Source organism: Vicugna pacos, chromosome 11 (assembly GCF_048564905.1).
Source record: "Vicugna pacos chromosome 11, VicPac4, whole genome shotgun sequence".
In the NCBI taxonomy this organism is placed as follows: domain Eukaryota; kingdom Metazoa; phylum Chordata; class Mammalia; order Artiodactyla; family Camelidae; genus Vicugna; species Vicugna pacos.
Window position 1 is genome coordinate 55303817 of NC_132997.1, and position 15513 is coordinate 55319329.

General features: G+C 34.9%; 1 long non-coding RNA gene across 3 annotated transcripts in view; it reads left to right on the plus strand.

Moving 5' to 3' along the window:
* The first annotated feature begins 5137 nt into the window (after positions 1 to 5137).
* Positions 5138 to 15513, plus strand: part of LOC140699328 (uncharacterized) — a 115962-nt gene continuing 105586 nt past the window's right edge. For 2 of the 3 annotated variants that reach the window (XR_012077404.1, XR_012077406.1), the window contains exon 1: positions 5252 to 5318. This is a non-coding gene — a long non-coding RNA (uncharacterized lncRNA). Of the gene's footprint in view, positions 5213 to 5251; positions 5319 to 15513 lie in introns of those variants that run through there. The other variant, XR_012077405.1, reaches the window with a different exon arrangement.

Below are 15513 nucleotides of genomic sequence, written 5' to 3' on the forward strand. Positions count from 1 at the left end.
ATCTAACCCTATAATTATACAAATAGGATTTATTTATCCAAGAAGTTCCTTATCATGTTTTGGATCTCATAAGTAATTCAACAAATCTAACACATACATAAATTGGCATCCTGGAAATCTCTGTGGATTAGGAAATTTAGAGATATTAAATAAAGAATTCCATATTAATTGGATAGTCTCTATCTCAAACTCACCATCATTTTATTTCCTATATATTAATTCACATGATTACAAACACATATACAGTTATTGACCAGTGACCTTTGCATTATTTTTCTATTATTTTTTTCTCTCTAGTAACTCATACTCACGTTTTCTCTAATGTCCTAGTATATTACTTTGCTTGGGCAGCTATAACTAAATACTACAAAATGGGTAGCTGAAGCAACATAAATTTATTTCCTCACAGTTCTAGAGGCCAGAATTCTAAAATCAAGGTGTCAGCAGGGTTGGTTTCTTCTGGAGTCTCTCTCACTGGCTTGTAGATAGCTATCTTCTCCCTGTGTCTTCATATAGTCTTCCTTTCTATCTGTGTCCTAATCTCCTCTCATTATAAGGACACCAGTCCTACTGGAATTAGGCCCCACCCCTATCACCTGATTTTACCTTGAGGACTTCTATAAAGACCCTGTCTCCAAACACAATCACATTTTGAGATACCATGGGTTAGAACTTCAACATAAGAATTTGGGAAGGGAAACAATTCAGCCCATAAGGTCTAGCATATTTATTTATTTTCTTACTGTTGCTGAAGAGTATTTTACATCAAATTTCAAATGGAGTGATGATAACAAAGCTATTTACATTGCTTTCCTCAGTATACTGACAGAGCACATATTGTTTCTGCTAAGGTTCTAAATGAATTTAGAGAGGTAGTATAATTTGCTTCATCCTCCTTAAATTACTTGGTTCTAGTATAGAAGGGTCAGATGTATTCTTATTATAAACATGTACTTTATCTATAAATCTTAATGCAATTAATTATGAAGAAAAGATGAGTTTCCTCAGTGTATTTGGAATAAAATTTTATTTTAAAAAATTATATACTTCAATGTAAGTCTATAACTATAGATAACTACACTTCAATAAAAAATTGCAAAAAAAAATTACTCAAGTAAGTCCTTGTAATTTTAAGACTAAGAGAAAGTTACCAAAATAGGAGTTTACATGAGGAGAAATGTTTTCTAAAGCAGGTGCTAAAACAGAAAACTTAAATAAGTTTGTGAAGTGGAAAATATACATTTACTAATGTCTGAGTTGTGAAAAAACACAACCCTGAGTGCAAAATGGCTAATTATGTTCTCAAGCAGAGTCCAGGACAAGTAAGCACCAATTTTTCATGTGCAATCATCTATCCAAACGTGCAATACTTAATCATGTGCGAGCATTTGGTAGGGGCCATTTCTGTTCTCTCTCTTTCTCATGTTAATACGGCTCTTTGTCTAATCCACAGGAAATGCTGTGTATATTTTCTGTCAGTCTCTGTTGCAACAGCAAAGTTAAAGCTGTGAATGAACAAAGGAACTACAGCTCATAGTAGATATTTTACCTAAGAAAAATTCGCTAATGCATCCCATTTGAACATTCTTTTCACATTAGGGGAACTTTAGTTTCAGTCAACAGATGTGAGTTAAAATATCACTTTTTCAGGGGTGAAGGGCACTTCAGGGGAGATGATTTGAACAGCACCAAGCTGAATTAACAAGATGTACATCTGGACCACTGTAGTTAATAACAGGTTGTTTCTTTAATGTGACTCTGTAGGGTGGCAGCATCTTCAGGGAAGAGGACAGAAATGAAGAAGCTGAAGTGACCTTTGGGTTTTGTCCTGTATGTTTTTGCCTTAATACAAATTTCTATATCAAAAATGTTTTTTATAAGTGACTTATGTAGTAACAATTAAACATGAGTAATCAAAACGATATCACTACCTATATGCAGTGTTGCTATGAGGATTTGTTAAATACAAAGCAGAGTACTTGGCACCTAGGAGACAAATTGTCACTAAAATTACTACCACTGATTGTGCTTTCCAATTTTATGTAACAATTCCTTTATTGCAATTAAAGTTCAATCAGTTAGTTATAGTCTATTATTTTTTTTACTTTGTGCTGACTTCTGTGTAAACAAAGCAAACTGAGTGTATGAATTTATCTCTCTGTTCTGTCAAAATCACACTAAATAGCAGAGAATAAACTCACAAGGACAAGAGGCTGTCTTTGTATTCTTTTACCTTGATTTTTAGTAAATGTTAGGAGGGGGTGGCAATATGTTTAACCAGAAATCCAGAAGGATTTAGTGTGTCTTCTAAAGGTATATCAAACCCCACCAACTAGCATATATTAAAGGTAGAAAAAGGAAAAAGTAAGAACATATACCACAATCTTCTAAACATTTGCCTTGTGACTACAAATTTAGCAATAAATTTTCCAAGGGCCAAAGTACAAAAAGGGAAGGTTGGTCATCCAGGAAATCTACAAGGTCCCAGAAGATAAAGGCTAATTAATTGTCAAGGAGAAATACAACAATTATGGATACCACAGAAACTCATGAAGAAGCTACTGAGTAATATAAATAAATAATATCATGAAAAGTACCCTGAAAATAAACATATTAATTAATTTCATAGAAAGCAATTTCAATATAGAACTTGTGGTATCTTTAGAGTTCATTAGCGATAGCCCTGCAGACAGTGGTAAGATGTGCTCTTTGGTGCCAAATTGGCTTTAAAATGTTACAAGTCTTGTCTTCTGAGTGATTTTCTAAGGTTTTGGCTCATTTAATTCACAGATGAATACTCATACATTTTCCCCAGAGCACAAGACCATCTCAGGTATCTTAATTCATAGCAACTTTCAGATTCAGTGTGACATAGTCCTGGAGCTAATCATCTTCCCACAAAGCCCCAGGACCCTGTCATTGTGTCTGGATCACTAAAACAGAGTCCATCTTCACATAGAGAGCGGCCCTTGGTGACCACTTGCCATTGGACTGCAATCAAAACTTTTCAGATCAACTTGAGGAGTTTTTATTATATTGAACTACCAAAGGGAAGGTACCAGGGCTTTAACTATTTACTCCCTTGCAGCTTGTCACCATATGCAAATGTATCCATTTTATTCCTAATGACCAGATCTATATGACTAGGAATTTGTATAGAAGCCTTCTTTTCAAGAGGGAGCCTGCATAAAAAATGTCTTGAGTCATTATAATTTCTCCAAAACCTAGACTATCTTGCAGACATAAGTCTTGTTTTGGCCTGGGAATTCCTTCTATTTACCTTGAAATGAGCTGCTAAGCCTTTAATCTCCAGTGAGGAAGATCCTTTTCTGGAAGTACAAGTTGAGACATCCTACATCCACAAACACACCACAGGGACTTCACCAGGTAAATAAATACATAATACAACATAGACCCACTAGTTTAAGTGGAAAAAAATCCTGTTGCCCTCAAAATATTCTTTATTTATTTGTGAAAAGACATCAAAACAGTAGGGAGTCTTAACAGAAATATATTACTACATAATTGTATTTCATCTAGGTTTCTCTTATGTTTCCAGTCACATTGGATAATACGTCCTATGGAAGAGCTTCAGAATGCATTTTAAAGATTACTTTTATGTGTTTTATGTTTTTGTGGCTATCATTAGTATATTTTTTATTATATTTTGTTAACTTTACAAAATAATAGTATTCCTTTTTTTCTATAAAAAGATAGTTATTTACCTTTTCTAAATTTTCTTTCTTCTAAAAATTTCAGTTACCTCTCTTGGACATTCAGGGTACATCATTATATAATCATATTCATTAATTTCTAAATATTTATTTACTGCTCAAGAAGTCATCTTTAGGTAAAAGCTTTTTTATAACCCTGAACAAATGAATAATCAGGGATGTAGTTTTACTTAGAAGTATGAGTTTCAAAGTTGGAAGGCCCAATAGACAGCTGATAAGGATGTTAAGAATAGATTCCCACATGTTTCTTAGCTATAGATCTTAGATATTGTAAGGAGCTTGCCTCCTTCTCTCTTACGTTCCTAGATCTAAAAGTTACTGTCATAACATATTATTTGAAGTTAGTCCTTTAAATACAGAGATGAGTCACACTGTTATTTCAAAAAAGACTTTGGGAAGCTTGGAAAACTTCTTAGGACTCAGAGAAACTAGCATTTTTAACATGCTCTTGAGTTACTCCTTCCAAAGTATAATAACGATATTTTATCTTCTATGTCAGCAACCTCCAATCTTGTGACATTTGTAAACATTTTATATGAGATTGTAAAGCTACTAAAGTTATCAGACAAAACCATTTTGATTTCTCTTTTATATACTGATAAATTATATGTGATGGCTTCTTTCCTGATTCCCTTAATACAATACACATTAAATAGTTGAAAAAGTACCACATACTAAAAGATCAATTTAAAGCCATTTCATTTCTAAAATGATTCTGCTTACAATGTATGCTTCTGTCTATTAAAATTCATAATGTGACTACAGGAGACCCCCTTATCTGAGGGGGATGCTTTCCAAGACCCTCCAGTGGATGCCTGAAACCATAGACTGTACTGAACCCTGTATATACTATGTTTTATTCCTTTATATACACACCAATAATAAAGCTTAATTTACAAATTTGGCCCAGCAAGAGATTAACAACAATAACTAATAATAAAATAGAACAGTTATAACAATATATTATAAAAAATTTTATGTGAATGTGGTCTCTGTCTCTCTCACTGTCTCTCAAATTATCTTGGACAAATGTAATGCCTTTTCTACCTTAAGTACTCAGGACGCACTGTGGCCGTAACTTTTTCGGTTTGACAGTTATGACCATGAAGCTAGCACAAATTTCTTTTTCCTTCCTCACAATTTCATAGATAGAAGATTTGTTCTTACCGTTGATGAGAGCAACTTCAGCGTAAGCTTTTTTTTTTTTCCTTTCCTTAAGTCGAGAACGTACACCTTGTCATTTAAACGAAGCACTTCACAGCCTCTCTTTGACGTATCCAAATTGCTGGCATCTCTACTCTCACGCTTGGGACCCTTGTAAGAGTCACTCGAATGCGAGCACAGCGTCAGCAACAGTCTGTGACTAAGCGAAGGGCGGGATATGCTGGGCAGAGCAGCCCGCTTCTGGAGCAGGACGAAGTCGCGCGAGACTGCAGGGCATTTCACGGCGCGACTCAGAATGGCGCGCATTTGAAAAGGTAGGAACGAACAGCTTATTTCCGGAATTTTCCATGTAATATTTTCAGACCACGGTTGACCACAGGTAACTGAAACCAAGGGGAGTGAAACCGCGGATGAGGAGAGGTAATGTGTAACTCCTTCCCTGTGAAACCTTTGTCCCCTACCTTACCTCAGCTTTAACTGTAGTACGTACGAAGTGTTGGTGTGAGCAGTCAGTGTATTATACCTGCTCTGACTTTAGAGCCCTTTCTTTACTGTGCTCAATTTGAATCTCTTTTGTGTCTTTAGAAAACCGTCTGTCAGTAAATTATAGTTCGGTGGCCATAGCTGACTCATGAAGAAAAGAAAAATGTAATTTGTTAAAAACTGTAGTTAGTTAACAAGGTTTTAAAAAGGAAACATGATTTTTAATGCTAAAAGTAAGTATTCATTAAAAATAACTAATGGAAGAGTTTCATTAATTTCAGTTTGTATGTGTGCGTGTGTTTCTGTGTGTCTGTGTGAGCTTGGTTGGAAAAATCAAAGACAGGTGTGTACAAATTGTTCTCATTTTTGAATGAGTAAGAATAAGAATAAGAAATTGCAATGATGATATTTAATATTTTACTAACTCATTAAAGAGAGATGTTCGAGGAATAGTTAAAAAGCTCTTTGAGTCTAATGATTTAATACCTTCCTGAATGTTTAGCTGAATTTATATTCACACTTTATACTAGGTAAACAATTATGCATGTATAAATACATGTTAGTCTCCGAACTCCAATTTAAATTTATATCTACCTAGAATCTGTCAAAAATAGGAAAATACTTTTTCCACATTTCTAACTATTGGATATAAAAAATTTACTGGTGTAAAAAATTATTCAAGATACTCAATTTCATATAAATCTTCCTGCTCAGAAATAAGACTGTCAAAATTCTCACTAGCAAGCAATGATTGCATGGTACCAGAATTCCTTGACAGATGACATGCAGGGTCCAGATCCTTTACAAGTACCCAGATCCTTTCTAAGTAGCTTCCCCGATAGGGGTGTTTAGTGAAGGATTGGCCATGATGTGTGGAGATGAATTAGAAGAATTAGGCATACTATTATGGGATGCACTGTAACAGATATTGGGCTGAGAATCCAACATCCTGAGTTCTGAGCCCACCTCTGTCACTAAGTATGACTCCTAAGTCAAAATGTAACTGTCTCTTTTTTCTATTTTTTAACATGTAAAATGAGAATATAACTTTTCTTAATTAAAATGTTTGTGAAGTATAATTGCTATATAAATGTAAGGCATTATAAATAATTACAGATTTTCTTAACCTGGGCCAATAATTATGAACTGGGGTCAGAATTCAAAGCCAGTATAATTATCTGGTTTAACAGCTTTGTCTGTACTATTTATACTTTCATGTAATTTTTGGATGGTTATTTTACCTCTTAACCAATCCATTCCCTTATAATTTAATAATCATTGGATTGATTTTGCTCCTTTTTTATCATTTTGTAACTAGTTTGTTTTCCCTGGTAAAGAACCTGGCACTAGTTCCAGCTTCCTGGGAACAGCCTCTCCCAGAATCCTAGGCTGAGTGGTCCGTCATGCCTCCTGCCCGTGGGGGATGCACACTGATGTAGAAAAGCTGCCTCAGCTGTGGGGCCCTCAGGCCACTGAGACCACTGCAGCTGGGGCAGGGGGTGTGGGTGAGGGGAGAAGAAAGGCCTTTTGTGTATCCTCCCTCCCAGAGCCCAGTTTACCCCTTTTCCTAGGTTGGAGGGGAGGCGTAATACTTCCCAGCCTGTGCCCCAGCTCAGGCAGCCTGACAAGGTCAGCACCATTTTCTCTTTCTCTCCTGACTTTGTGAGGTTTATTTATTTTTCTCCTTCTTACTTCAACTAAAGAACCCTATCCCAAGGGGAGAAAAAAAAGCTTCCCAGTCTTTCTTCTCATTATTATGTATATCATCATTATTATGGCTTTAATAATTATTTATAAACATACAGTATTTTGTGAAAGGTAGAACTGATTTCTGTTACTGTGGTTGTCTTTTTCTTGTCTTATTTTTTTAATCTACTTTGAAGACTCTATGGACCTTTTACCTATGTGTCATGTATTATAGAGATGACAGTTTCACATGGAAGGCCATACTGTTGCCCTGGCCTTTGGTCTAATGATGTCAGTTTCATACAGTTGTGATACACTTAGTGACAGTCACAGTGGAAAGGAAAAATGCAGAATGAGGTGTGAATGGAAAAAACATAGAGTGGCAGATTCTGATGCAGAATAAATAGCAAAATCCTGAGGAAAATATGAAGATTATCTATGAGGAGGACACCAAATGATGTTTGCTATTGCCTGTGTTTTGACTCTGTAGCATCTAAAATGGCATTAATTTAATCATCTTGTATTTGCAAATCCACTGTTGTCTAAGTGATTACAGGTTTTGAAAAGCTAAATGCAGCAGGTTTAAGTAAAATTATGACCGATTTCATCTCACTCTTCATTCCACCAAAATACCAATTCTTCAATGAAAAGAAACAAAATCGATGGTATGTATTAATTTGACTAAGAGTCAGATAAAGGGATTCTAGCCACTAGGAATGAAAGTCATGGTAGTAAAATACTAAGTTGTTTAAATCTATAAGAAATGTTATAAATTTGATTAAACTGTGTTGCTTGTAAAATATAATTAGAAATACTTAGAAAGAAGTATCTATTTTTTAGAAATGATCTCAAAAATGAGTTAAAAATGCTTGTAATGAGTTCTGGTTTCCAATCTTACCTATAAAAAAGCTTGGAAGTAGCCACTCTGTCCTAACAACAAGTAAAAAGCTAAACAGACTGAAAAGTCAACAACTTTACCTGGATCTATAAGAGAGGGGAGGGCACAGGTCAAAAATATTAGCCCCAAGATTGGATAGACAGGCAGGCAAATCTAGGAAGTCATGGCTTACCAAAGCAGATCTTCAGAGCTGAATCCTCTATGGGAACCAGCATGGGGGGAAGGAAAAAAAAAAAATCTTAATTGAAATTAACTGATGGCTGGAGGCTCAGTGCTGCCATTCTAAATGTTAAAAACTCCAAGGGGAATGCAGTTATAAGGGGACCCTCACAATATTGTGAGATTTACCTTCAAGAGCTCCACCAGATCCTCACAGTAAATATCCAAGAAAATTCCCTTCCTGCGTCTCTCAAGAGGAAGAGGGAAAAACAATTTTTGAAATACCTCAGAGCACTCTGTTCTTCTTAACGAGGCCTGATAGTAACAATAATTACTAACATTTATTGTTTCTAACATGCCAGGTGCTGCTAAGTGCTTTTCATGCATTATTTTTTTTTTAGAGATGAGGAAAATGAGGCTTAAAAAAATAGAACAGAAATCAATAAAATTGAAAACAGAAAAGTAATACAGAAAACCAGTGAAACCGAAGGCTGATTGTTTGAAAAGATCAGTGAAATTGATAAGCCTGTAGCTATGCCAACTAAGAAAAAATGAGCACAAATTAATAATATCAGAAATAAAAGAAGATTAAAAGTAGTTGCTTGTCATGTATGTGAACAATCTCCACATTTGTCTTCCTCAAACGTATCATTTCTCTAATTCTTGCCAAGTAGATATGATCTTGTATTTTGAAATGTCAGGGGACTTCTTCTATGTCATTTGACATTTATTGCTCACTATTTTGATATATAGCATATTATGAATTTATCTTCTTTACCACACTGTATGTATATTATTATAGCCTATGCAGGACTTAACATTACATCTGCTGTGCATAATATGTTCTAAATATCTACATGAAATCTAACACATTTATTTGTACTTACTTTTAATTTATTTATGGATAAATATGATGACTTGTGTTTGAGTGTTTGACAAACCTGTTCTGACTCCTCACAAAATTTCAATATTTTTGTCAGAATGTCATGAACACCATAGAGCTGTAATAATGTCCCTTTATTATCCTTTTAACTTCCATAGAAAGGATATGATTTAAGAAGATAATGTCCCTTCTTTTATCTCCTAGAAGCCCAGTAAATGCTTAGTTTGTTGCTAATCATAACAAAGTCATAATTATAACCCGTACCAAGTTACCTGGAATTGGAGCTGAGGCAGGATTTCCTATCAAAACGTTGAAAAGCACAGAATTAAAAAAAAAAAAAAAAAGAAAGAAAACTGACTAGTTAAATGGGGACACCTGGGAAATTGGCCTAAATATTGGAAATTTGACTATGATTATATTCTGTACCTTTCAGTTCTGATATATATGATATCATACAGATACATCTAAGATTGATAAGCTATATCAGGGCCAGATGAGGTGGTCTATGGTTATATTTAGGATGACTTATGTCTGGAACTTAACAGAAACTGTTATGATTAGAGAAGTCTATATATGTATTCCTCCCTTACCCCAACATTATCATCCACCACTGTGGCTTCTGATGAAACTTAGGGTGTTTCACATTTCTTGTACAGTCTTGCTGATCCGTCTGGCTCTGAATCATCTGAACTGACCAGTTTCTATTTACTTTAATAAATCCTTCTTCATAGCACCATGAAGTTTGTGTGTGGTAGTTCCTTAAACCTGTAATTTCAACTAATATTTGTTAACAATGTGAGGAGTCGATTTATTTTCTGAATAAATGTATTTGAAATGTCAGTTCCTCTAAAAATGGCATAATGTGCGAGTGTAAGTAGTTCCCTGGCAATCAATTACTATATATCCTCACATAGAACAGACAGGCACTTGAAGATGCCAGAGGCAAGAGAAAACAGGAATGCTTTCTGTTTGCAGGAATGTCAGTCTAGCACTTAATCAGCAAAGCTTTCTGACCCTGGTAAAAAGAATAGGACAATATTGTAACTCAGAGATTAATTTTGGACTAAGGATTAAAATTTGAGAAAACTGAAGTTTCTGATCATTCTATCACCTTTGCTTACTTGCCAATAGAATCTTCAAAATTTGCTTTGTCTTGGTTCCCTAGAGATAATCAAACTCATAGAAGGACTGATTGCCGAGCCTCGGTTGATTCTGAGAAATAACACTGTTGCAATCTGTGATGAGACCATATGCTAAAGATTAGTTTTTCCACCCACAGCGCAAACATAGTCATTTTATTTTATTTTATGTTTAAGTAAGATAGGAAATGAAAAGTATTCCGAGAGAAAGGAGCCTCTTGACAAAGCCTGAATAAAGAGGAGCACTGTGGACAAAGTACCTTTTTCCACTTACAGTTTCTCTTCAAGTATGCTTTAAGTTAGCATAGCTACTAGAAAAATGTAATTGTTGTAAAACAAAGATCTGACTTCTAGGAGATGGCATTGTGTTATAGAAAGGACACCCAGGGATTTCCCTGGGTCTAGATACCGAAAAATTGTTGTCAATTTTGATTCTGAGGGAGGAACATAAAATGATGAGTGTGAATATGAGGTATGTAAGAGACAGGATGCTCTAAGTTGTGATGCTGTACTGTGAAGAAAGAGAAACAAGGATAGGAACATAAGATGAATAAGGCTGTATGGTAGCCCTGTGTATTCAATAGATACTCTTTATTTAGTTGGCCTAAGAGTTGTATTGTATAATCAACATGGCCAGTGTTTAGGTGGTGATGCCTATACCCTAAAGTGATGTCCATACCATTAAAAACAAGATGAATGCACTGGTAAGCACTTACTAAATACCTATTGAATGAATCTGTCAGTGAATGGGGCCATTAGTCACATTTGGAATATCTCTTATTTGCAGAAAAAAAAATGACTTCAGCTGACACAAAAGGGGAAAGATTTGTGATGCTAAATTTACTCATGCTTCTATAGTTTTTATCTCCTATATATTCACTACAATACACTGAGACGTGGGTCCATCATTTGCAAGGTCTTTGTGGCATCACTGGTCTTAGGAAAGTCTCCAAACATATTTAGATTTAATTTCCTTCATGTACTATTTAACAAAGAAGTGCATATGAGTATCTCTAAGAAATTTTCCTTCTCTGACATTCTATAATTCTTCTCAGATGTTAGCAAATGATTTAGGTCTCGGCCCTGCTTGACTTTGACTTCTTTCAGGATATTGCTAAGTCCTAACCGAACTTTGCCATGCCACCTATGTATCACAGAAATTGGCCCCTATCGATTAAAATCACAGATGAATACCCATTTGCTCCTACTCCATTCACTTCTGAATTTACATTTAAAAGAAACCAACTTTTGATACTGGGGACAAAGTAACCAGCCTGGTCTTTAATATTGACTAAGGCTGTCAAATACAGTTGTACAGTATTTGCCCTGCACAAAAGTGCTTGGCCTGGAGGGCTTAGGGAATAAAATGTCAACCACCTTCTGTTTGCTAATCCGTGTAACATGTTCTGAAGTCATTTTACCAAAAGAGCACCTTTTTCTAATTTGTACAAAGTTGAGATTGATTTTATTTATTCATACTTCCATGACTGACATGATTTAATGACTAATAAACTACTCTCTACATTAAGTGGAACTTTTATTAAACTCTACTTCTATTAAAGCCACTCTTGTTTGGTAGTTGGTCTGTCCCTGAAAAGACTCCTAAGGTGCATCAGAAAAATAAATATTTCTATTGATATAATTCCCTTAACTACAGGTATCTTCCATAAAATGATTTAATTTTATATGTCTTTTATAGTTTTCTATATTTATGTTTGTATGTGTGTGTGTTTTCAGTATGTGTGTATACATATGTATAGCAAAATATAATAGGAGTTTCTCCAATCATGGTTGATAGAACAGTGGCGAGATAGTACTTAGGGGGAGTCAGATCTGTTTTCTTATTCCACCTGATCAATCACAAATTTCATCATTAGATAAGTGAAGACCATCAAGATTCCTGTGTACTTCCCATAGACTTCATCGTGGTTTTAAGAAAATAAATATTTACTAAGTGTTTAACAACTCATTTGCAAGATAAAGTGAATAAGGTCTATATAGCATGAACTGCTCATAAGGAACTTTCAATACACAGTAAATAGAATCATATAGAAGTAAAAGAAATAGCTGTAAAATTCATCAATTTTGCTGCAGTTTAGTTTCACATTTTATAGAAAATGAAACTTGGCTGAAAGTGGTCACTTAATGTGTCTGAGATCACATTGACATTGGTTAGGCAGAGAAAATGCATTTTAACTGCACTGGACTTCCTCTCGGGCTTGTCCTAAGTCAGTCTGGTATAGTAGATAAGATCAGGAACTCTGGATTCCAGATGCTTTGTTCTGAAATCTTGGCTTCACCATATAATTACCACTGAGCAGTTAACTTCTCTATGTCTCTGTTTCATTTTCTGTAAATTGGGGAAAATAATAACTTGTTCCTTTTGTATAAATTCAGTGAGTTAAATTTTCTGAAGTGCTTAGACTGAAACCCGTTATATAATAAGAAGTCATATTTTATGACAATGATAATATTTCTTTTGGTGGCTTTCAAACAGTGGGATATTCCTTTACAGGGCAGTTGCACACTCCAATAATTCTACACATACTTTAGTCAATTGCTTCAAAATAAGCAAATCAACAGGAACCAAAAATAGTTATGAACTGTGTTAACCTAATGAATCCCAAAGTTAATAAATGAATTAAAACAGTATCTTTTGTGTATATGAATTATATACTATTAACAGAGTATTTCTAATGGTATTTATCTGAATCTGGCCAGAACAAAAAGGCTTCCTTAAGTTTTTAGCCTTTGGCACCACCACTGCTGTTTAACTCCATGACTGGGCCAACCATTGTGGGAAAAGTTGAAAGGAAAAAAAAGAGAGAAAATGGAAAACTCACCCCTGTAAAAGTTGCTTTTTCATATTTTTCCCTCTCCAAAATTCTTTTGCTCATTAGCTTTTTCCCCCCCTACTTTTCAGAGCCTTCAGATAGTTGCTTTATATATTTTGTCCAGAGATTTTAGTGTAATCAACAGGAGAAATGGGTTGCAATGTGCTTATGCCATCTAGTATAAAGCCAAGACATCTTATGGGGGAAACTTCTGATATTTGAACAGCAGCTGTTTTTAATAGCTCAATGGCATGGCTTGGGGAAAGAAATACAAAATAATAATAGTAAAGATAACTAGCATATTGGGAGCTTACTATGTATCAAGTACATTTTCTCTTTTTTTATGTTTTGTTTTCTTTGCAATCTATGAAAAAAAAAGATGTTGTGCCTACTTCACCACAAAAGAATCTGAGATTCAGGGAAGTTAAGCAATTTATCAAGGACACATTAGAAAGTATTGATAGAGATGTGATTGAAACACAGGCCTGTAACCTACAGATCCTGTTTAGCCTCCACACTGTCTAGTCACCTTCTTGTTCTGCTATTCAGACTCTTCTCAGGCAGCCTCAGAAAGAAGCTGTAGATTGAGGAAAACCTATATTTCAATTTCAGACAAATTGTTTAGTTTTCTAAGCTCTACTCCTCCATCTATAAAGTGGAGATAAACTCATTGTTTTTTTAAATGACAAGCAGAGAGTGAACATGTAAAGTACCTGCCTCAATTCATGGAAAATGACCAACACATAATAAGCTCTAGCTATTGTTATTTTTATTTTTAAAAAATGTGAATATATGTTCGAATATATAGAGATGAGTCATATGCAACTATTGTTGCTGATGGTGTGTAAGTTAATTTTTAAAACTTTGTTGTTTAGTCAATATTTCCTCTGAGAAAAGATAAAAATTGGCATTAGAAATCAGAGCTACCATCTTTAAAATATATAGCATTTTAATGTTAATATATAATTATTAAATACGTTATAATATTGCATCACTATTTTTGGTGTAAAAAATGATTTAGGAATGGTGTTTTAGAAACTGAAGAGGACATAAGATACAAGATAAGGACTGTGATTTTAATTATGCTAATAAGTGATGCAATATTGGTAATCATTTGCAACTTGTTGATACTACCAAGCATTTCTCTCACTGGGAATTTTCTGTGTTTGCTGTGAATGTAAATACCTATTCAGAAATTTACTGGATTTTAAAATTTTATCAGGGTGGCCAAGACAAAAACAGGCTCCTCTTATTAGAAAAAGGAAAAGGAAAAGAAGAAAGCATTCTAGCTAATTTCAAATATCAGAGACAAAACTTTAGGTAGAGCTAAGCTAATTTTCTGAGCTGCAAGGGAATTGCATCCTGACCTTTACAAGCATCTGGAAAGGTCAAGTGATCTGGAAGCTGCATCAGTCTCCGTGGCAGAAATTTCTTGAGGCTTTTCTAGACTTGCCTTTAGCCACTCTAAGTAATGATGCTTATATGAGAAATATTTTGGTCAGTAAAACTACCACAGTCAAGTGAGTACAGTTATCTTTTTAAAGATTTCTTTGCTAGCCTAAACAACCTATTTTTTCCCTCAAAATAATTTTATTTTATTTTGAGAAATATCTTTTGCTGAAACATAATGGAGAGAAGTCAGCAAATGGCCCAAGTTGACTAATTCAAAAAGAAAGAAAATGCCTGGGGAGTTGCTGATATGAGAGAAAACAGCACGTGTTAACTTGAATCAGAATAGCAATTTATTTGCTTATTCAGTTTCCTTTCAAATTATTTATTAAGTACCCACAATCTGCCTGAAGGCATGGGTAGACCCTGCGAGTATAATGATTGAGCCAGGGAGACCTGGACCCCCCTCTCACAGCGAATACGGTTAAGTGAGGTAGACAATAACATAATTATCAAAAGGAATATAATATTTTAACTTTACAGGAAAAGTTAGAGTGTTTCATAGGAGCATTAGTAGTGAAAATTTTTAGTCTGAGAGATAAGACAAAACTTTCCTGAAAAAGTAATGACTGGGCTAAAATCAAACTAAAAAGAGGATTTAATTATATGAAGAGGGCCAGATTGGGCAAAGGAAGGAGCATACCAGATATTTCAGTGTTATTCTATTCTGAAACAGATGGCACATTCAAAAGAATTTAACTGAAACTAATTTAAGGCAAGGGTTAAAAGAATCAATAGGGTAATGATAAAGCACATAGTCCTTACCATCTTCTGTCCTGACATGGCAGGGTGAAGGTACCATCCAAAACCCATGTTTCTGGAGCCATGGGAGAAGCCCCAGACAGAAGCTATCAGTGATTGAATGGGATCAGAAAAACTGTGGCTTGTGAAGGGGTGAGGTTCTCCTTACACCCCTGCAATATCCTGCTAGTGAGAAAGGGTGGGGGCAAAGGAGGGATAACCAGAATATTTATTTGTCAAATAGAATAGCATGCACCAAGGGAACCAAGAATAAAAGAATAAATGAATAAACTCCATTTGACCTTGGGGTGCATAAAACATGCTAAGTGCCTACACTTTCTTG